This window comes from Triturus cristatus, chromosome 11, assembly GCF_964204655.1.
Source record: "Triturus cristatus chromosome 11, aTriCri1.1, whole genome shotgun sequence".
NCBI classification, from domain to species: Eukaryota; Metazoa; Chordata; class Amphibia; order Caudata; family Salamandridae; genus Triturus; species Triturus cristatus.
Window position 1 is genome coordinate 1,140,236,397 of NC_140594.1, and position 22,783 is coordinate 1,140,259,179.

The window sequence follows — 22,783 nt, forward strand, 5'->3', positions numbered from 1 at the left end:
AAATATGTTGCGGGCGGTAGACAATGAAAGGGCTGAACCCCGACCAGACATTCTAACTCTAGCATCTCTATATTAAAAAGCATTTCTAGGCAATATCTAGCATGTGAATAAAAGTAGGCAAGATCCACCGATGAATCTGGCAAAAGTCCCCAACGATTTTGTGCACACTTGTTCTCTCACCTGAATGCAGCGCCACCTTGTAGCCATCGGATGTAACTGCAGCTCACAAAATGTTATATCAGAGAGCAAGTTGAGAGGACTCCAAGAGGCAGATGTCCATGGAAAGAGCCTCTCACGACAGCAGGAAGGTTGGGTATTTCAAGATGGCAACATTTCCTGTCCAACGTCCCGAACGCTCCCAAACGCTCAAAAGCCTCACACCGGGCAAGCCCTCACCGGGTAGATCTCTGGCTCCCAGTTAAAATCAAATCCTGAGCATGCTAGCGCTAGGATCAAAGAGAGAGGAGAGGGTTAGAGAGCTGCTATCTTGGTAAAGGCCTGAAACTGCTAGTTCCCAAGAGGGTCTGCACTTTCAGTTATGACTGACTGTGAGATGAGAAGATGAAGATTTTCTGCACCCAGCATACATTGCAGCATGCTTAGGCAAATGAGGAGCGAGACCAACCAATCCCTCGCCACTTCGCTGAAAGCTCCTCCTCTGCATAAAGAGAACACTTTTACAAGGGAGCAGAGTGGCGCAGCGGAAGCGTGCTGGGCCCATAACCCAGAGGTCGATGGATCGAAACCATCCTCTGCTATAATATTTCTTGTTTTTTCTTCTGAGAACCAATCTGTCATTTCCACGCTACCAGCAAGGAAAAGCGCAGGCTTGTGCTAGCTATGTGAGAAAAGACTTCTCAACTATCTGTCTCTGCTGAAATACAAGAGAGTGATCGCCAAAGGATCAACCCCATACTTTGAAAGTAAAGATACCCAATTATAAGCATAAATGACTGGTGGGACCGTCACACGTTTTTCTGGGCATGCTTTGAATGTCATTCTTGCCTTTTCGTTCTGCTCTTATCATTCTCCTGGGCATTTCATGGAAGGCACTCTCTTTCTCTTCGCTGCTTTGCTTCCAATGCTGCCTAAATATGTTCATTTCCACTATTTGTACTACTGCTTTCCATTTCTTCTCTTCTGCACAGATTTGGCCTTGGTTTCAATCCCCAGTTTCTTACCCTCTACAAGAAACTTTCTACTGCTTTTCATGTTGGTATCTAAACCAAATGCACCATTGAAACTGGTGCAAGATAGTCATTGAACTCGGGGTTGTAATCTTTAGAACCGAGAGCACCCACATCATAGGGCGTTGGTGGTATAGTGGTGAGCATAGCTGCTTCCCAAGCAGTTGACCCGGGTTTGATTCCCGGCCAATGCAATGCAAATTTTTATATGTTCTCCAAGCAGGATTTGTTTTAATGCAACATGTCACAAAACGGAAATATCATGAACAGATTAATCAGACGTTAAATTAAAAAAAAAATGAAATACTTAGGCAGGCATCTCGATCGCCCCATCTGCTACATTCATTGTCCTATTAGATGCTATTTTCCAGAAAGCAGAGTCACCACTCACATGTGCTGGTAATAAATATGTTGCGGGCGGTAGACAATGAAAGGGCTGAACCCCGACCAGACATTCTAACTCTAGCATCTCTATATTAAAAAGCATTTCTAGGCAATATCTAGCATGTGAATAAAAGTAGGCAAGATCCACCGATGAATCTGGCAAAAGTCCCCAACGATTTTGTGCACACTTGTTCTCTCACCTGAATGCAGCGCCACCTTGTAGCCATCGGATGTAACTGCAGCTCACAAAATGTTATATCAGAGAGCAAGTTGAGAGGACTCCAAGAGGCAGATGTCCATGGAAAGAGCCTCTCACAACAGCAGGAAGGTTGGGTATTTCAAGATGGCAACATTTCCTGTCCAACGTCCTCACGTCCCGAACGCTCCCAAACGCTCAAAAGCCTCGCCCTCACCGGGTAGATCTCTGGCTCCCAGTTAAAATCAAATCCTGAGCATGCTAGCGCTAGGATCAAAGAGAGAGGAGAGGGTTAGAGAGCTGCTATCTTGGTAAAGGCCTGAAACTGCTAGTTCCCAAGAGGGTCTGCACTTTCAGTTATGACTGACTGTGAGACGAGAAGATGAAGATTTTCTGCTCCCAGCATACATTGCAGCATGCTTAGGCAAATGAGGAGCGAGACCCACCAATCCCTCGCCACTTCGCTGAAAGCTCCTCCTCTGCATAAAGAGAACACTTTTACAAGGGAGCAGAGTGGCGCAGCGGAAGCGTGCTGGGCCCATAACCCAGAGGTCGATGGATCGAAACCATCCTCTGCTATAATATTTCTTGTTTTTTCTTCTGAGAACCAATCTGTCATTTCCACGCTACCAGCAAGGAAAAGCGCAGGCTTGTGCTAGCTATGTGAGAAAAGACTTCTCAACTATCTGTCTCTGCTGAAATACAAGAGAGTGATCGCCAAAGGATCAACCCCATACTTTGAAAGTAAAGATACCCAATTATAAGCATAAATGACTGGTGGGACCGTCACACGTTTTTCTGGGCATGCTTTGAATGTCATTCTTGCCTTTTCGTTCTGCTCTTATCATTCTCCTGGGCATTTCATGGAAGGCACTCTCTTTCTCTTCGCTGCTTTGCTTCCAATGCTGCCTAAATATGTTCATTTCCACTATTTGTACTACTGCTTTCCATTTCTTCTCTTCTGCACAGATTTGGCCTTGGTTTCAATCCCCAGTTCCTTACCCTCTACAAGAAACTTTCTACTGCTTTTCATGTTGGTATCTAAACCAAATGCACCATTGAAACTGGTGCAAGATAGTCATTGAACTCGGGGTTGTAATCTTTAGAACCGAGAGCACCCACATCATAGGGCGTTGGTGGTATAGTGGTGAGCATAGCTGCTTCCCTAGCAGTTGAACCGGGTTCGATTCCCGGCCAATGCAGTGCAAATTTTTATATGTTCTCCAAGCAGGATTTGTTTTAATGCAACATGTCACAAAACGGAAATATCATGAACAGATTAATCAGACGTTAAATTAAAAAAAAAATGAAATACTTAGGCAGGCACCTCGATCGCCCCATCTGCTACATTAATTGTCCTATTAGACGCTATTTTCCAAAAAGCAGAGTCACCACTCACATGTGCTGGTAATAAATATGTTGCGGGCGGTAGACAATGAAAGGGCTGATCCCCGACCAGACATTCTAACTCTAGCATCTCTATATTAAAAAGCATTTCTAGGCAATATCTAGCATGTGAATAAAAGTAGGCAAGATCCACCGATGAATCTGGCAAAAGTCCCCAACGATTTTGTGCACACTTGTTCTCTCACCTGAATGCAGCGCCACCTTGTAGCCATCGGATGTAACTGCAGCTCACAAAATGTAATATCAGCGAGCAAGTTGAGAGGACTCCAAGAGGCAGATGTCCATGGAAAGAGCCTCTCACGACAGCAGGAAGGTTGGATATTTCAAGATGGCAACATTTCCTGTCCAATGTCCTCACGTCCCGAACGCTCCCAAACGCTCAAAAGCCTCACACCGGGCAAGCCCTCACCGGGTAGATCTCTGGCTCCCAGTTAAAATCAAATCCTGAGCATGCTAGCGCTAGGATCAAAGAGAGAGGAGAGGGTTAGAGAGCTGCTATCTTGGTAAAGGCCTGAAACTGCTAGTTCCCAAGAGGGTCTGCACTTTCAGTTATGACTGACTGTGAGACGAGAAGATGAAGATTTTCTGCACCCAGCATACATTGCAGCATGCTTAGGCAAATGAGGAGCGAGACCAACCAATCCCTCGCCACTTCGCTGAAAGCTCCTCCTCTGCATAAAGAGAACACTTTTACAAGGGAGCAGAGTGGCGCAGCGGAAGCGTGCTGGGCCCATAACCCAGAGGTCGATTGATCGAAACCATCCTCTGCTATAATATTTCTTGTTTTTTCTTCTGAGAACCAATCTGTCATTTCCACGCTACCAGCAAGGAAAAGCACAGGCTTGTGCTAGCTATGTGAGAAAAGACTTCTCAACTATCTGTCTCTGCTGAAATACAAGAGAGTGATCGTCAAAGGATCAACCCCATACTTTGAAAGTAAAGATACCCAATTATAAGCATAAATGACTGGTGGGACCGTCACACGTTTTTCTGGGCATGCTTTGAATGTCATTCTTGCCTTTTCGTTCTGCTCTTATCATTCTCCTGGGCATTTCATGGAAGGCACTCTCTTTCTCTTCGCTGCTTTGCTTCCAATGCTGCATAAATATGTTCATTTCCACTATTTGTACTACTGCTTTCCATTTCTTCTCTTCTGCACAGATTTGGCCTTGGTTTCAATCCCCAGTTCCTTACCCTCTACAAGAAACTTTCTACTGCTTTTCATGTTGGTATCTAAACCAAATGCACTATTGAAACTGGTGCAAGATAGTCATTGAACTCGGGGTTGTAATCTTTAGAACCGAGAGCAACAACATCATAGGGCGTTGGTGGTATAGTGGTGAGCATAGCTGCTTCCCAAGCAGTTGACCCGGGTTCGATTCCCGGCCAATGCAGTGCAAATTTTTATATGTTCTCCAAGCAGGATTTGTTTTAATGCAACATGTCACAAAACGGAAATATCATGAACAGATTAATCAGACGTTAAATTAAAAAAAAAATGAAATACTTAGGCAGGCATCTCGATCGCCCCATCTGCTACATTCATTGTCCTATTAGATGCTATTTTCCAAAAAGCAGAGTCACCACTCACATGTGCTGGTAATAAATATGTTGCGGGCGGTAGACAATGAAAGGGCTGAACCCCGACCAGACATTCTAACTCTAGCATCTCTATATTAAAAAGCATTTCTAGGCAATATCTAGCATGTGAATAAAAGTAGGCAAGATCCACCGATGAATCTGGCAAAAGTCCCCAACGATTTTGTGCACACTTGTTCTCTCACCTGAATGCAGCGCCACCTTGTAGCCATCGGATGTAACTGCAGCTCACAAAATGTTATATCAGAGAGCAAGTTGAGAGGACTCCAAGAGGCAGATGTCCATGGAAAGAGCCTCTCACGACAGCAGGAAGGTTGGGTATTTCAAGATGGCAACATTTCCTGTCCAACGTCCCGAACGCTCCCAAACGCTCAAAAGCCTCACACCGGGCAAGCCCTCACCGGGTAGATCTCTGGCTCCCAGTTAAAATCAAATCCTAAGCATGCTAGCGCTAGGATCAAAGAGAGAGGAGAGGGTTAGAGAGCTGCTATCTTGGTAAAGGCCTGAAACTGCTAGTTCCCAAGAGGGTCTGCACTTTCAGTTATGACTGACTGTGAGACGAGAAGATGAAGATTTTCTGCTCCCAGCATACATTGCAGCATGCTTAGGCAAATGAGGAGCGAGACCCACCAATCCCTCGCCACTTCGCTGAAAGCTCCTCATCTGCATAAAGAGAACACTTTTACAAGGGAGCAGAGTGGCGCAGCGGAAGCGTGCTGGGCCCATAACCCAGAGGTCGATGGATTGAAACCATCCTCTGCTATAATATTTCTTGTTTTTTCTTCTGAGGACCAATCTGTCATTTCCACGCTTCCAGCAAGGAAAAGCGCAGGCTTGTGCTAGCTATGTGAGAAAAAACTTCTCAACTATCTGTCTCTGCTGAAATACAAGAGAGTGATCGCCAAAGGATCAACCCCATACTTTGAAAGTAAAGATACCCAATTATAAGCATAAATGACTGGTGGGACCGTCACACGTTTTTCTGGGCATGCTTTGAATGTCATTCTTGCCTTTTCGTTCTGCTCTTATCATTCTCCTGGGCATTTCATGGAAGGCACTCTCTTTCTCTTCGCTGCTTTGCTTCCAATGCTGCCTAAATATGTTCATTTCCACTATTTGTACTACTGCTTTCCATTTCTTCTCTTCTGCACAGATTTGGCCTTGGTTTCAATCCCCAGTTCCTTACCCTCTACAAGAAACTTTCTACTGCTTTTCATGTTGGTATCTAAACCAAATGCACCATTGAAACTGGTGCAAGATAGTCATTGAACTCGGAGTTGTAATCTTTAGAACCGAGAGCACCCACATCATAGGGCGTTGGTGGTATAGTGGTGAGCATAGCTGCTTCCCAAGCAGTTGACCCGGGTTCGATTCCCGGCCAATGCAGTTCAAATTTTTATATGTTCTCCAAGCAGGATTTGTTTTAATGCAACATGTCACAAAACGGAAATATCATGAACAGATTAATCAGACGTTAAATTAAAAAAAAATGAAATACTTAGGCAGGCACCTCGATCGCCCCATCTGCTACATTAATTGTCCTATTAGACGCTATTTTCCAAAAAGCAGAGTCACCACTCACATGTGCTGGTAATAAATATGTTGCGGGCGGTAGACAATGAAAGGGCTGAACCCCGACCAGACATTCTAACTCTAGCATCTCTATATTAAAAAGCATTTCTAGGCAATATCTAGCATGTGAATAAAAGTAGGCAAGATCCACCGATGAATCTGGCAAAAGTCCCCAACGATTTTGTGCACACTTGTTCTCTCACCTGAATGCAGCGCCACCTTGTAGCCATCGGATGTAACTGCAGCTCACAAAATGTTATATCAGAGAGCAAGTTGAGAGGACTCCAAGAGGCAGATGTCCATGGAAAGAGCCTCTCACGACAGCAGGAAGGTTGGATATTTCAAGATGGCAACATTTCCTGTCCAATGTCCTCACGTCCCGAACGCTCCCAAACGCTCAAAAGCCTCACACCGGGCAAGCCCTCACCGGGTAGATCTCTGGCTCCCAGTTAAAATCAAATCCTGAGCATGCTAGCGCTAGGATCAAAGAGAGAGGAGAGGGTTAGAGAGCTGCTATCTTGGTAAAGGCCTGAAACTGCTAGTTCCCAAGAGGGTCTGCACTTTCAGTTATGACTGACTGTGAGACGAGAAGATGAAGATTTTCTGCACCCAGCATACATTGCAGCATGCTTAGGCAAATGAGGAGCGAGACCAACCAATCCCTCGCCACTTCGCTGAAAGCTCCTCCTCTGCATAAAGAGAACACTTTTACAAGGGAGCAGAGTGGCGCAGCGGAAGCGTGCTGGGCCCATAACCCAGAGGTCGATGGATCGAAACCATCCTCTGCTATAATATTTCTTGTTTTTTCTTCTGAGAACCAATCTGTCATTTCCACGCTACCAGCAAGGAAAAGCGCAGGCTTGTGCTAGCTATGTGAGAAAAGACTTCTCAACTATCTGTCTCTGCTGAAATACAAGAGAGTGATCGCCAAAGGATCAACCCCATACTTTGAAAGTAAAGATACCCAATTATAAGCATAAATGACTGGTGGGACCGTCACACGTTTTTCTGGGCATGCTTTGAATGTCATTCTTGCCTTTTCGTTCTGCTCTTATCATTCTCCTGGGCATTTCATGGAAGGCACTCTCTTTCTCTTCGCTGCTTTGCTTCCAATGCTGCCTAAATATGTTCATTTCCACTATTTGTACTACTGCTTTCCATTTCTTCTCTTCTGCACAGATTTGGCCTTGGTTTCAATCCCCAGTTTCTTACCCTCTACAAGAAACTTTCTACTGCTTTTCATGTTGGTATCTAAACCAAATGCACCATTGAAACTGGTGCAAGATAGTCATTGAACTCGGAGTTGTAATCTTTAGAACCGAGAGCACCCACATCATAGGGCGTTGGTGGTATAGTGGTGAGCATAGCTGCTTCCCAAGCAGTTGACCCGGGTTCGATTCCCGGCCAATGCAGTTCAAATTTTTATATGTTCTCCAAGCAGGATTTGTTTTAATGCAACATGTCACAAAACGGAAATATCATGAACAGATTAATCAGACGTTAAATTAAAAAAAAAATGAAATACTTAGGCAGGCATCTCGATTGCCCCATCTGCTACATTCATTGTCCTATTAGATGCTATTTTCCAAAAAGCAGAGTCACCACTCACATGTGCTGGTAATAAATATGTTGCGGGCGGTAGACAATGAAAGGGCTGAACCCCGACCAGACATTCTAACTCTAGCATCTCTATATTAAAAAGCATTTCTAGGCAATATCTAGCATGTGAATAAAAGTAGGCAAGATCCACCGATGAATCTGGCAAAAGTCCCCAACAATTTTGTGCACACTTGTTCTCTCATCTGAATGCAGCGCCACCTTGTAGCCATCGGATGTAACTGCAGCTCACAAAATGTTATATCAGAGAGCAAGTTGAGAGGACTCCAAGAGGCAGATGTCCATGGAAAGAGCCTCTCACAACAGCAGGAAGGTTGGGTATTTCAAGATGGCAACATTTCCTGTCCAACGTCCTCACGTCCCGAACGCTCCCAAACGCTCAAAAGCCTCGCCCTCACCGGGTAGATCTCTGGCTCCCAGTTAAAATCAAATCCTGAGCATGCTAGCGCTAGGATCAAAGAGAGAGGAGAGGGTTAGAGAGCTGCTATCTTGGTAAAGGCCTGAAACTGCTAGTTCCCAAGAGGGTCTGCACTTTCAGTTATGACTGACTGTGAGACGAGAAGATGAAGATTTTCTGCTCCCAGCATACATTGCAGCATGCTTAGGCAAATGAGGAGCGAGACCCACCAATCCCTCGCCACTTCGCTGAAAGCTCCTCATCTGCATAAAGAGAACACTTTTACAAGGGAGCAGAGTGGCGCAGCGGAAGCGTGCTGGGCCCATAACCCAGAGGTCGATGGATTGAAACCATCCTCTGCTATAATATTTCTTGTTTTTTCTTCTGAGGACCAATCTGTCATTTCCACGCTTCCAGCAAGGAAAAGCGCAGGCTTGTGCTAGCTATGTGAGAAAAAACTTCTCAACTATCTGTCTCTGCTGAAATACAAGAGAGTGATCGCCAAAGGATCAACCCCATACTTTGAAAGTAAAGATACCCAATTATAAGCATAAATGACTGGTGGGACCGTCACACGTTTTTCTGGGCATGCTTTGAATGTCATTCTTGCCTTTTCGTTCTGCTCTTATCATTCTCCTGGGCATTTCATGGAAGGCACTCTCTTTCTCTTCGCTGCTTTGCTTCCAATGCTGCCTAAATATGTTCATTTCCACTATTTGTACTACTGCTTTCCATTTCTTCTCTTCTGCACAGATTTGGCCTTGGTTTCAATCCCCAGTTCCTTACCCTCTACAAGAAACTTTCTACTGCTTTTCATGTTGGTATCTAAACCAAATGCACCATTGAAACTGGTGCAAGATAGTCATTGAACTCGGAGTTGTAATCTTTAGAACCGAGAGCACCCACATCATAGGGCGTTGGTGGTATAGTGGTGAGCATAGCTGCTTCCCAAGCAGTTGACCCGGGTTCGATTCCCGGCCAATGCAGTTCAAATTTTTATATGTTCTCCAAGCAGGATTTGTTTTAATGCAACATGTCACAAAACGGAAATATCATGAACAGATTAATCAGACGTTAAATTAAAAAAAAATGAAATACTTAGGCAGGCACCTCGATCGCCCCATCTGCTACATTAATTGTCCTATTAGACGCTATTTTCCAAAAAGCAGAGTCACCACTCACATGTGCTGGTAATAAATATGTTGCGGGCGGTAGACAATGAAAGGGCTGAACCCCGACCAGACATTCTAACTCTAGCATCTCTATATTAAAAAGCATTTCTAGGCAATATCTAGCATGTGAATAAAAGTAGGCAAGATCCACCGATGAATCTGGCAAAAGTCCCCAACGATTTTGTGCACACTTGTTCTCTCACCTGAATGCAGCGCCACCTTGTAGCCATCGGATGTAACTGCAGCTCACAAAATGTTATATCAGAGAGCAAGTTGAGAGGACTCCAAGAGGCAGATGTCCATGGAAAGAGCCTCTCACGACAGCAGGAAGGTTGGATATTTCAAGATGGCAACATTTCCTGTCCAATGTCCTCACGTCCCGAACGCTCCCAAACGCTCAAAAGCCTCACACCGGGCAAGCCCTCACCGGGTAGATCTCTGGCTCCCAGTTAAAATCAAATCCTGAGCATGCTAGCGCTAGGATCAAAGAGAGAGGAGAGGGTTAGAGAGCTGCTATCTTGGTAAAGGCCTGAAACTGCTAGTTCCCAAGAGGGTCTGCACTTTCAGTTATGACTGACTGTGAGACGAGAAGATGAAGATTTTCTGCACCCAGCATACATTGCAGCATGCTTAGGCAAATGAGGAGCGAGACCAACCAATCCCTCGCCACTTCGCTGAAAGCTCCTCCTCTGCATAAAGAGAACACTTTTACAAGGGAGCAGAGTGGCGCAGCGGAAGCGTGCTGGGCCCATAACCCAGAGGTCGATGGATCGAAACCATCCTCTGCTATAATATTTCTTGTTTTTTCTTCTGAGAACCAATCTGTCATTTCCACGCTACCAGCAAGGAAAAGCGCAGGCTTGTGCTAGCTATGTGAGAAAAGACTTCTCAACTATCTGTCTCTGCTGAAATACAAGAGAGTGATCGCCAAAGGATCAACCCCATACTTTGAAAGTAAAGATACCCAATTATAAGCATAAATGACTGGTGGGACCGTCACACGTTTTTCTGGGCATGCTTTGAATGTCATTCTTGCCTTTTCGTTCTGCTCTTATCATTCTCCTGGGCATTTCATGGAAGGCACTCTCTTTCTCTTCGCTGCTTTGCTTCCAATGCTGCCTAAATATGTTCATTTCCACTATTTGTACTACTGCTTTCCATTTCTTCTCTTCTGCACAGATTTGGCCTTGGTTTCAATCCCCAGTTTCTTACCCTCTACAAGAAACTTTCTACTGCTTTTCATGTTGGTATCTAAACCAAATGCACCATTGAAACTGGTGCAAGATAGTCATTGAACTCGGAGTTGTAATCTTTAGAACCGAGAGCACCCACATCATAGGGCGTTGGTGGTATAGTGGTGAGCATAGCTGCTTCCCAAGCAGTTGACCCGGGTTCGATTCCCGGCCAATGCAGTTCAAATTTTTATATGTTCTCCAAGCAGGATTTGTTTTAATGCAACATGTCACAAAACGGAAATATCATGAACAGATTAATCAGACGTTAAATTAAAAAAAAAATGAAATACTTAGGCAGGCATCTCGATCGCCCCATCTGCTACATTCATTGTCCTATTAGATGCTATTTTCCAAAAAGCAGAGTCACCACTCACATGTGCTGGTAATAAATATGTTGCGGGCGGTAGACAATGAAAGGGCTGAACCCCGACCAGACATTCTAACTCTAGCATCTCTATATTAAAAAGCATTTCTAGGCAATATCTAGCATGTGAATAAAAGTAGGCAAGATCCACCGATGAATCTGGCAAAAGTCCCCAACAATTTTGTGCACACTTGTTCTCTCATCTGAATGCAGCGCCACCTTGTAGCCATCGGATGTAACTGCAGCTCACAAAATGTTATATCAGAGAGCAAGTTGAGAGGACTCCAAGAGGCAGATGTCCATGGAAAGAGCCTCTCACAACAGCAGGAAGGTTGGGTATTTCAAGATGGCAACATTTCCTGTCCAACGTCCTCACGTCCCGAACGCTCCCAAACGCTCAAAAGCCTCGCCCTCACCGGGTAGATCTCTGGCTCCCAGTTAAAATCAAATCCTGAGCATGCTAGCGCTAGGATCAAAGAGAGAGGAGAGGGTTAGAGAGCTGCTATCTTGGTAAAGGCCTGAAACTGCTAGTTCCCAAGAGGGTCTGCACTTTCAGTTATGACTGACTGTGAGACGAGAAGATGAAGATTTTCTGCTCCCAGCATACATTGCAGCATGCTTAGGCAAATGAGGAGCGAGACCCACCAATCCCTCGCCACTTCGCTGAAAGCTCCTCATCTGCATAAAGAGAACACTTTTACAAGGGAGCAGAGTGGCGCAGCGGAAGCGTGCTGGGCCCATAACCCAGAGGTCGATGGATCGAAACCATCATCTGCTATAATATTTCTTGTTTTTTCTTCTGAGGACCAATCTGTCATTTCCACGCTACCAGCAAGGAAAAGCGCAGGCTTGTGCTAGCTATGTGAGAAAAGACTTCTCAACTATCTGTCTCTGCTGAAATACAAGAGAGTGATCGCCAAAGGATCAACCCCATACTTTGAAAGTAAAGATACCCAATTATAAGCATAAATGACTGGTGGGACCGTCACACGTTTTTCTGGGCATGCTTTGAATGTCATTCTTGCCTTTTCGTTCTGCTCTTATCATTCTCCTGGACATTTCATGGAAGGCACTCTCTTTCTCTTCGCTGCTTTGCTTCCAATGCTGCCTAAATATGTTCATTTCCACTATTTGTACTACTGCTTTCCATTTCTTCTCTTCTGCACAGATTTGGCCTTGGTTTCAATCCCCAGTTCCTTACCCTCTACAAGAAACTTTCTACTGCTTTTCATGTTGGTATCTAAACCAAATGCACCATTGAAACTGGTGCAAGATAGTCATTGAACTCGGGGTTGTAATCTTTAGAACCGAGAGCACCCACATCATAGGGCGTTGGTGGTATAGTGGTGAGCATAGCTGCTTCCCAAGCAGTTGACCCGGGCTCGATTCCCGGGCAATGCAGTGCAAATTTTTATATGTTCTCCAAGCAGGATTTGTTTTAATGCAACATGTCACAAAACGGAAATATCATGAACAGATTAATCAGACGTTAAATTAAAAAAAAAATGAAATACTTAGGCAGGCACCTCGATCGCCCCATCTGCTACATTAATTGTCCTATTAGACGCTATTTTCCAAAAAGCAGAGTCACCACTCACATGTGCTGGTAATAAATATGTTGCGGGCGGTAGACAATGAAAGGGCTGAACCCCGACCAGACATTCTAACTCTAGCATCTCTATATTAAAAAGCATTTCTAGGCAATATCTAGCATGTGAATAAAAGTAGGCAAGATCCACCGATGAATCTGGCAAAAGTCCCCAACGATTTTGTGCACACTTGTTCTCTCACCTGAATGCAGCGCCACCTTGTAGCCATCGGATGTAACTGCAGCTCACAAAATGTTATATCGGCGAGCAAGTTGAGAGGACTCCAAGAGGCAGATGTCCATGGAAAGAGCCTCTCACGACAGCAGGAAGGTTGGATATTTCAAGATGGCAACATTTCCTGTCCAATGTCCTCACGTCCCGAACGCTCCCAAACGCTCAAAAGCCTCACACCGGGCAAGCCCTCACCGGGTAGATCTCTGGCTCCCAGTTAAAATCAAATCCTGAGCATGCTAGCGCTAGGATCAAAGAGAGAGGAGAGGGTTAGAGAGCTGCTATCTTGGTAAAGGCCTGAAACTGCTAGTTCCCAAGAGGGTCTGCACTTTCAGTTATGACTGACTGTGAGACGAGAAGATGAAGATTTTCTGCACCCAGCATACATTGCAGCATGCTTAGGCAAATGAGGAGCGAGACCAACCAATCCCTCGCCACTTCGCTGAAAGCTCCTCCTCTGCATAAAGAGAACACTTTTACAAGGGAGCAGAGTGGCGCAGCGGAAGCGTGCTGGGCCCATAACCCAGAGGTCGATGGATCGAAACCATCCTCTGCTATAATATTTCTTGATATTTCTTCTGAGAACCAATCTGTCATTTCCACGCTACCAGCAAGGAAAAGCGCAGGCTTGTGCTAGCTATGTGAGAAAAGACTTCTCAACTATCTGTCTCTGCTGAAATACAAGAGAGTGATCGCCAAAGGATCAACCCCATACTTTGAAAGTAAAGATACCCAATTATAAGCATAAATGACTGGTGGGACCGTCACACGTTTTTCTGGGCATGCTTTGAATGTCATTCTTGCCTTTTCGTTCTGCTCTTATCATTCTCCTGGGCATTTCATGGAAGGCACTCTCTTTCTCTTCGCTGCTTTGCTTCCAATGCTGCCTAAATATGTTCATTTCCACTATTTGTACTACTGCTTTCCATTTCTTCTCTTCTGCACAGATTTGGCCTTGGTTTCAATCCCCAGTTCCTTACCCTCTACAAGAAACTTTCTACTGCTTTTCATGTTGGTATCTAAACCAAATGCACCATTGAAACTGGTGCAAGATAGTCATTGAACTCGGGGTTGTAATCTTTAGAACCGAGAGCACCCACATCATAGGGCGTTGGTGGAATAGTGGTGAGCATAGCTGCTTCCCAAGCAGTTGACCCGGGTTCGATTCACGGCCAATGCAGTGCAAATTTTTATATGTTCTCCAAGCAGGATTTGTTTTAATGCAACATGTCACAAAACGGAAATATCATGAACAGATTAATCAGACGTTAAATTAAAAAAAAAATGAAATACTTAGGCAGGCACCTCGATCGCCCCATCTGCTACATTAATTGTCCTATTAGACGCTATTTTCCAAAAAGCAGAGTCACCACTCACATGTGCTGGTAATAAATATGTTGCGGGCGGTAGACAATGAAAGGGCTGATCCCCGACCAGACATTCTAACTCTAGCATCTCTATATTAAAAAGCATTTCTAGGCAATATCTAGCATGTGAATAAAAGTAGGCAAGATCCACCGATGAATCTGGCAAAAGTCCCCAACGATTTTGTGCACACTTGTTCTCTCACCTGAATGCAGCGCCACCTTGTAGCCATCGGATGTAACTGCAGCTCACAAAATGTTATATCAGCGAGCAAGTTGAGAGGACTCCAAGAGGCAGATGTCCATGGAAAGAGCCTCTCACGACAGCAGGAAGGTTGGATATTTCAAGATGGCAACATTTCCTGTCCAATGTCCTCACGTCCCGAACGCTCCCAAACGCTCAAAAGCCTCACACCGGGTAGATCTCTGGCTCCCAGTTAAAATCAAATCCTGAGCATGCTAGCGCTAGGATCAAAGAGAGAGGAGAGGGTTAGAGAGCTGCTATCTTGGTAAAGGCCTGAAACTGCTAGTTCCCAAGAGGGTCTGCACTTTCAGTTATGACTGACTGTGAGACGAGAAGATGAAGATTTTCTGCACCCAGCATACATTGCAGCATGCTTAGGCAAATGAGGAGCGAGACCAACCAATCCCTCGCCACTTCGCTGAAAGCTCCTCCTCTGCATAAAGAGAACACTTTTACAAGGGAGCAGAGTGGCGCAGCGGAAGCGTGCTGGGCCCATAACCCAGAGGTCGATGGATCGAAACCATCCTCTGCTATAATATTTCTTGTTTTTTCTTCTGAGAACCAATCTGTCATTTCCACGCTACCAGCAAGGAAAAGCGCAGGCTTGTGCTAGCTATGTGAGAAAAGACTTCTCAACTATCTGTCTCTGCTGAAATACAAGAGAGTGATCGCCAAAGGATCAACCCCATACTTTGAAAGTAAAGATACCCAATTATAAGCATAAATGACTGGTGGGACCGTCACACGTTTTTCTGGGCATGCTTTGAATGTCATTCTTGCCTTTTCGTTCTGCTCTTATCATTCTCCTGGGCATTTCATGGAAGGCACTCTCTTTCTCTTCGCTGCTTTGCTTCCAATGCTGCCTAAATATGTTCATTTCCACTATTTGTACTACTGCTTTCCATTTCTTCTCTTCTGCACAGATTTGGCCTTGGTTTCAATCCCCAGTTCCTTACCCTCTACAAGAAACTTTCTACTGCTTTTCATGTTGGTATCTAAACCAAATGCACTATTGAAACTGGTGCAAGATAGTCATTGAACTCGGGGTTGTAATCTTTAGAACCGAGAGCAACCACATCATAGGGCGTTGGTGGTATAGTGGTGAGCATAGCTGCTTCCCAAGCAGTTGACCCGGGTTCGATTCCCGGCCAATGCAGTGCAAATTTTTATATGTTCTCCAAGCAGGATTTGTTTTAATGCAACATGTCACAAAACGGAAATATCATGAACAGATTAATCAGACGTTAAATTAAAAAAAAATGAAATACTTAGGCAGGCATCTCGATCGCCCCATCTGCTACATTCATTGTCCTATTAGATGCTATTTTCCAAAAAGCAGAGTCACCACTCACATGTGCTGGTAATAAATATGTTGCGGGCGGTAGACAATGAAAGGGCTGAACCCCGACCAGACATTCTAACTCTAGCATCTCTATATTAAAAAGCATTTCTAGGCAATATCTAGCATGTGAATAAAAGTAGGCAAGATCCACCGATGAATCTGGCAAAAGTCCCCAACGATTTTGTGCACACTTGTTCTCTCACCTGAATGCAGCGCCACCTTGTAGCCATCGGATGTAACTGCAGCTCACAAAATGTTATATCAGAGAGCAAGTTGAGAGGACTCCAAGAGGCAGATGTCCATGGAAAGAGCCTCTCACGACAGCAGGAAGGTTGGGTATTTCAAGATGGCAACATTTCCTGTCCAACGTCCTCACGTCCCGAACGCTCCCAAACGCTCAAAAGCCTCACACCGGGCAAGCCCTCACCGGGTAGATCTCTGGCTCCCAGTTAAAATCAAATCCTGAGCATGCTAGCGCTAGGATCAAAGAGAGAGGAGAGGGTTAGAGAGCTGCTATCTTGGTAAAGGCCTGAAACTGCTAGTTCCCAAGAGGGTCTGCACTTTCAGTTATGACTGACTGTGAGACGAGAAGATGAAGATTTTCTGCACCCAGCATACATTGCAGCATGCTTAGGCAAATGAGGAGTGAGACCAACCAATCCCTCGCCACTTCGCTGAAAGCTCCTCCTCTGCATAAAGAGAACACTTTTACAAGGGAGCAGAGTGGCGCAGCGGAAGCCTGCTGGGCCCATAACCCAGAGGTCGATGGATCGAAACCATCCTCTGCTATAATATTTCTTGTTTTTTCTTCTGAGAACCAATCTGTCATTTCCACGCTACCAGCAAGGAAAAGCGCAGGCTTGTGCTAGCTATGTGAGAAAAGACTTCTCAACTATCTGTCTCTGCTGAAATACAAGAGAGTGATCGCCAAAGGATCAACCCCATACTTTGAAAGTAAAGATACCCAATTATAAGCATAAATGACTGGTGGGACGTCACACGTTTTTCTGGGCATGCTTTGAATGTCATTCTTGCCTTTTCGTTCTGCTCTTATCATTCTCCTGGGCATTTCATGGAAGGCACTCTCTTTCTCTTCGCTGCTTTGCTTCCAATGCTGCCTAAATATGTTCATTTCCACTATTTGTACTACTGCTTTCCATTTCTTCTCTTCTGCACAGATTTGGCCTTGGTTTCAATCCCCAGTTCCTTACCCTCTACAAGAAACTTTCTACTGCTTTTCATGTTGGTGTCTAAACCAAATGCACCATTGAAACTGGTGCAAGATAGTCATTGAACTCGGGGTTGTAATCTTTAGAACCGAGAGCACCCACATCATAGGGCGTTGGTGGTATAGTGGTGAGCATAGCTGCTTCCCAAGCAGTTGACCCGGGTTCGATTCCCGGCCAATGCAGTGCAAATTTTTATATGTTCTCCAAGCAGGATTTGTTTTAATGCAACATGTCACAAAACGGAAATATCATGAACAGATTAATCAGACGTTAAATTAAAAAAAAAATGAAATACTTAGGCAGGCACCTCGATCGCCCCATCTGCTACATTAATTGTCCTATTAGACGCTATTTTCCAAAAAGCAGAGTCACCACTCACATGTGCTGGTAATAAATATGTTGCGGGCGGTAGACAATGAAAGGGCTGAACCCCGACCAGACATTCTAACTCTAGCATCTCTATATTAAAAAGCATTTCTAGGCAATATCTAGCATGTGAATAAAAGTAGGCAAGATCCACCGATGAATCTGGCAAAAGTCCCCAACGATTTTGTGCACACTTGTTCTCTCACCTGAATGCAGCGCCACCTTGTAGCCATCGGATGTAACTGCAGCTCACAAAATGTTATATCAGCGAGCAAGTTGAGAGGACTCCAAGAGGCAGATGTCCATGGAAAGAGCCTCTCACGACAGCAGGAAGGTTGGATATTTCAAGATGGCAACATTTCCTGTCCAATGTCCTCACGTCCCGAACGCTCCCAAACGCTCAAAAGCCTCCCCTCACCGGGTAGATCTCTGGCTCCCAGTTAAAATCAAATCCTGAGCATGCTAGCGCTAGGATCAAAGAGAGAGGAGAGGGTTAGAGAGCTGCTATCTTGGTTAAGGCCTGAAACTGCTAGTTCCCAAGAGGGTCTGCACTTTCAGTTATGACTGACTGTGAGACGAGAAGATGAAGATTTTCTGCACCCAGCATACATTGCAGCATGCTTAGGCAAATGAGGAGCGAGACCAACCAATCCCTCGCCACTTCGCTGAAAGCTCCTCCTCTGCATAAAGAGAACACTTTTACAAGGGAGCAGAGTGGCGCAGCGGAAGCGTGCTGGGCCCATAACCCAGAGGTCGATGGATCGAAACCATCCTCTGCTATAATATTTCTTGTTTTTTCTTCTGAGAACCAATCTGTCATTTCCACGCTACCAGCAAGGAAAATCGCAGGATTGTGCTAGCTATGTGAGAAAAGACTTCTCAACTATCTGTCTCTGCTGAAATACAAGAGAGTGATCGCCAAAGGATCAACCCCATACTTTGAAAGTAAAGATACCCAATTATAAGCATAAATGACTGGTGGGACCGTCACACGTTTTTCTGGGCATGCTTTGAATGTCATTCTTGCCTTTTCGTTCTGCTCTTATCATTCTCCTGGGCATTTCATGGAAGGCACTCTCTTTCTCTTCGCTGCTTTGCTTCCAATGCTGCCTAAATATGTTCATTTCCACTATTTGTACTACTGCTTTCCATTTCTTCTCTTCTGCACAGATTTGGCCTTGGTTTCAATCCCCAGTTTCTTACCCTCTACAAGAAACTTTCTACTGCTTTTCATGTTGGTATCTAAACCAAATGCACCATTGAAACTGGTGCAAGATAGTCATTGAACTCGGGGTTGTAATCTTTAGAACCGAGAGCACCGACATCATAGGGCGTTGGTGGTATAGTGGTGAGCATAGCTGCTTCCCAAGCAGTTGACCTGGGTTCGATTCCCGGCCAATGCAGTGCAAATTTTTATATGTTCTCCAAGCAGGATTTGTTTTAATGCAACATGTCACAAAACGGAAATATCATGAACAGATTAATCAGACGTTAAATTAAAAAAAAAATGAAATACTTAGGCAGGCATCTCGATCGCCCCATCTGCTACATTCATTGTCCTATTAGATGCTATTTTCCAAAAAGCAGAGTCACCACTCACATGTGCTGGTAATAAATATGTTGCGGGCGGTAGACAATGAAAGGGCTGAACCCCGACCAGACATTCTAACTCTAGCATCTCTATATTAAAAAGCATTTCTAGGCAATATCTAGCATGTGAATAAAAGTAGGCAAGATCCACCGATGAATCTGGCAAAAGTCCCCAACGATTTTGTGCACACTTGTTCTCTCACCTGAATGCAGCGCCACCTTGTAGCCATCGGATGTAACTGCAGCTCACAAAATGTTATATCAGAGAGCAAGTTGAGAGGACTCCAAGAGGCAGATGTCCATGGAAAGAGCCTCTCACGACAGCAGGAAGGTTGGATATTTCAAGATGGCAACATTTCCTGTCCAATGTCCTCACGTCCCGAACGCTCCCAAACGCTCAAAAGCCTCACACCGGGCAAGCCCTCACCGGGTAGATCTCTGGCTCTCAGTTAAAATCAAATCCTGAGCATGCTAGCGCTAGGATCAAAGAGAGAGGAGAGGGTTAGAGAGCTGCTATCTTGGTAAAGGCCTGAAACTGCTAGTTCCCAAGAGGGTCTGCACTTTCAGTTATGACTGACTGTGAGACGAGAAGATGAAGATTTTCTGCACCCAGCATACATTGCAGCATGCTTAGGCAAATGAGGAGCGAGACCAACCAATCCCTCGCCACTTCGCTGAAAGCTCCTCCTCTGCATAAAGAGAACACTTTTACAAGGGAGCAGAGTGGCGCAGCGGAAGCGTGCTGGGCCCATAACCCAGAGGTCGATGGATCGAAACCATCCTCTGCTATAATATTTCTTGTTTTTTCTTCTGAGAACCAATCTGTCATTTCCACGCTACCAGCAAGGAAAAGCGCAGGCTTGTGCTAGCTATGTGAGAAAAGACTTCTCAACTATCTGTCTCTGCTGAAATACAAGAGAGTGATCGCCAAAGGATCAACCCCATACTTTGAAAGTAAAGATACCCAATTATAAGCATAAATGACTGGTGGGACCGTCACACGTTTTTCTGGGCATGCTTTGAATGTCATTCTTGCCTTTTCGTTCTGCTCTTATCATTCTCCTGGGCATTTCATGGAAGGCACTCTCTTTCTCTTCGCTGCTTTGCTTCCAATGCTGCCTAAATATGTTCATTTCCACTATTTGTACTACTGCTTTCCATTTCTTCTCTTCTGCACAGATTTGGCCTTGGTTTCAATCCCCAGTTCCTTACCCTCTACAAGAAACTTTCTACTGCTTTTCATGTTGGTATCTAAACCAAATGCACTATTGAAACTGGTGCAAGATAGTCATTGAACTCGGGGTTGTAATCTTTAGAACCGAGAGCAACCACATCATAGGGCGTTGGTGGTATAGTGGTGAGCATAGCTGCTTCCCAAGCAGTTGACCCGGGTTCGATTCCCGGCCAATGCAGTGCAAATTTTTATATGTTCTCCAAGCAGGATTTGTTTTAATGCAACATGTCACAAAACGGAAATATCATGAACAGATTAATCAGACGTTAAATTAAAAAAAAAATGAAATACTTAGGCAGGCATCTCGATCGCCCCATCTGCTACATTCATTGTCCTATTAGATGCTATTTTCCAAAAAGCAGAGTCACCACTCACATGTGCTGGTAATAAATATGTTGCGGGCGGTAGACAATGAAAGGGCTGAACCCCGACCAGACATTCTAACTCTAGCATCTCTATATTAAAAAGCATTTCTAGGCAATATCTAGCATGTGAATAAAAGTAGGCAAGATCCACCGATGAATCTGGCAAAAGTCCCCAACGATTTTGTGCACACTTGTTCTCTCACCTGAATGCAGCGCCACCTTGTAGCCATCGGATGTAACTGCAGCTCACAAAATGTTATATCAGAGAGCAAGTTGAGAGGACTCCAAGAGGCAGATGTCCATGGAAAGAGCCTCTCACGACAGCAGGAAGGTTGGGTATTTCAAGATGGCAACATTTCCTGTCCAACGTCCTCACGTCCCGAACGCTCCCAAACGCTCAAAAGCCTCACACCGGGCAAGCCCTCACCGGGTAGATCTCTGGCTCCCAGTTAAAATCAAATCCTGAGCATGCTAGCGCTAGGATCAAAGAGAGAGGAGAGGGTTAGAGAGCTGCTATCTTGGTAAAGGCCTGAAACTGCTAGTTCCCAAGAGGGTCTGCACTTTCAGTTATGACTGACTGTGAGACGAGAAGATGAAGATTTTCTGCACCCAGCATACATTGCAGCATGCTTAGGCAAATGAGGAGTGAGACCAACCAATCCCTCGCCACTTCGCTGAAAGCTCCTCCTCTGCATAAAGAGAACACTTTTACAAGGGAGCAGAGTGGCGCAGCGGAAGCCTGCTGGGCCCATAACCCAGAGGTCGATGGATCGAAACCATCCTCTGCTATAATATTTCTTGTTTTTTCTTCTGAGAACCAATCTGTCATTTCCACGCTACCAGCAAGGAAAAGCGCAGGCTTGTGCTAGCTATGTGAGAAAAGACTTCTCAACTATCTGTCTCTGCTGAAATACAAGAGAGTGATCGCCAAAGGATCAACCCCATACTTTGAAAGTAAAGATACCCAATTATAAGCATAAATGACTGGTGGGACGTCACACGTTTTTCTGGGCATGCTTTGAATGTCATTCTTGCCTTTTCGTTCTGCTCTTATCATTCTCCTGGGCATTTCATGGAAGGCACTCTCTTTCTCTTCGCTGCTTTGCTTCCAATGCTGCCTAAATATGTTCATTTCCACTATTTGTACTACTGCTTTCCATTTCTTCTCTTCTGCACAGATTTGGCCTTGGTTTCAATCCCCAGTTCCTTACCCTCTACAAGAAACTTTCTACTGCTTTTCATGTTGGTGTCTAAACCAAATGCACCATTGAAACTGGTGCAAGATAGTCATTGAACTCGGGGTTGTAATCTTTAGAACCGAGAGCACCCACATCATAGGGCGTTGGTGGTATAGTGGTGAGCATAGCTGCTTCCCAAGCAGTTGACCCGGGTTCGATTCCCGGCCAATGCAGTGCAAATTTTTATATGTTCTCCAAGCAGGATTTGTTTTAATGCAACATGTCACAAAACGGAAATATCATGAACAGATTAATCAGACGTTAAATTAAAAAAAAAATGAAATACTTAGGCAGGCACCTCGATCGCCCCATCTGCTACATTAATTGTCCTATTAGACGCTATTTTCCAAAAAGCAGAGTCACCACTCACATGTGCTGGTAATAAATATGTTGCGGGCGGTAGACAATGAAAGGGCTGAACCCCGACCAGACATTCTAACTCTAGCATCTCTATATTAAAAAGCATTTCTAGGCAATATCTAGCATGTGAATAAAAGTAGGCAAGATCCACCGATGAATCTGGCAAAAGTCCCCAACGATTTTGTGCACACTTGTTCTCTCACCTGAATGCAGCGCCACCTTGTAGCCATCGGATGTAACTGCAGCTCACAAAATGTTATATCAGCGAGCAAGTTGAGAGGACTCCAAGAGGCAGATGTCCATGGAAAGAGCCTCTCACGACAGCAGGAAGGTTGGATATTTCAAGATGGCAACATTTCCTGTCCAATGTCCTCACGTCCCGAACGCTCCCAAACGCTCAAAAGCCTCCCCTCACCGGGTAGATCTCTGGCTCCCAGTTAAAATCAAATCCTGAGCATGCTAGCGCTAGGATCAAAGAGAGAGGAGAGGGTTAGAGAGCTG

At 44.8% G+C, this 22,783-nt stretch overlaps 11 non-coding genes across 11 annotated transcripts; all 11 read left to right on the forward strand.

Moving 5' to 3' along the window:
* The first annotated feature begins 1,309 nt into the window (after window positions 1–1,309).
* On the forward strand, window positions 1,310–1,381 carry TRNAG-CCC (transfer RNA glycine (anticodon CCC)). Its single transcript has one exon. It is a non-coding gene; the product is annotated as a tRNA-Gly (tRNA).
* Window positions 1,382–4,496: 3,115 nt separating this feature from the next.
* On the forward strand, window positions 4,497–4,568 carry TRNAG-CCC (transfer RNA glycine (anticodon CCC)). Its single transcript has one exon. It is a non-coding gene; the product is annotated as a tRNA-Gly (tRNA).
* Window positions 4,569–6,087: 1,519 nt separating this feature from the next.
* Window positions 6,088–6,159, forward strand: TRNAG-CCC (transfer RNA glycine (anticodon CCC)). Its single transcript has one exon. It is a non-coding gene; the product is annotated as a tRNA-Gly (tRNA).
* A 1,526-nt stretch (window positions 6,160–7,685) lies between these two features.
* TRNAG-CCC (transfer RNA glycine (anticodon CCC)) lies at window positions 7,686–7,757 on the forward strand. The gene has a single exon. It is a non-coding gene; the product is annotated as a tRNA-Gly (tRNA).
* Window positions 7,758–9,273: 1,516 nt separating this feature from the next.
* Window positions 9,274–9,345, forward strand: TRNAG-CCC (transfer RNA glycine (anticodon CCC)). The gene has a single exon. It is a non-coding gene; the product is annotated as a tRNA-Gly (tRNA).
* A 1,526-nt stretch (window positions 9,346–10,871) lies between these two features.
* On the forward strand, window positions 10,872–10,943 carry TRNAG-CCC (transfer RNA glycine (anticodon CCC)). Its single transcript has one exon. It is a non-coding gene; the product is annotated as a tRNA-Gly (tRNA).
* Window positions 10,944–15,642: 4,699 nt separating this feature from the next.
* Window positions 15,643–15,714, forward strand: TRNAG-CCC (transfer RNA glycine (anticodon CCC)). Its single transcript has one exon. It is a non-coding gene; the product is annotated as a tRNA-Gly (tRNA).
* Window positions 15,715–17,239: 1,525 nt separating this feature from the next.
* Window positions 17,240–17,311, forward strand: TRNAG-CCC (transfer RNA glycine (anticodon CCC)). Its single transcript has one exon. It is a non-coding gene; the product is annotated as a tRNA-Gly (tRNA).
* A 1,515-nt stretch (window positions 17,312–18,826) lies between these two features.
* Window positions 18,827–18,898, forward strand: TRNAG-CCC (transfer RNA glycine (anticodon CCC)). Its single transcript has one exon. It is a non-coding gene; the product is annotated as a tRNA-Gly (tRNA).
* A 1,527-nt stretch (window positions 18,899–20,425) lies between these two features.
* On the forward strand, window positions 20,426–20,497 carry TRNAG-CCC (transfer RNA glycine (anticodon CCC)). The gene has a single exon. It is a non-coding gene; the product is annotated as a tRNA-Gly (tRNA).
* Window positions 20,498–22,023: 1,526 nt separating this feature from the next.
* On the forward strand, window positions 22,024–22,095 carry TRNAG-CCC (transfer RNA glycine (anticodon CCC)). Its single transcript has one exon. It is a non-coding gene; the product is annotated as a tRNA-Gly (tRNA).
* The last annotated feature ends 688 nt before the right edge of the window (window positions 22,096–22,783 follow it).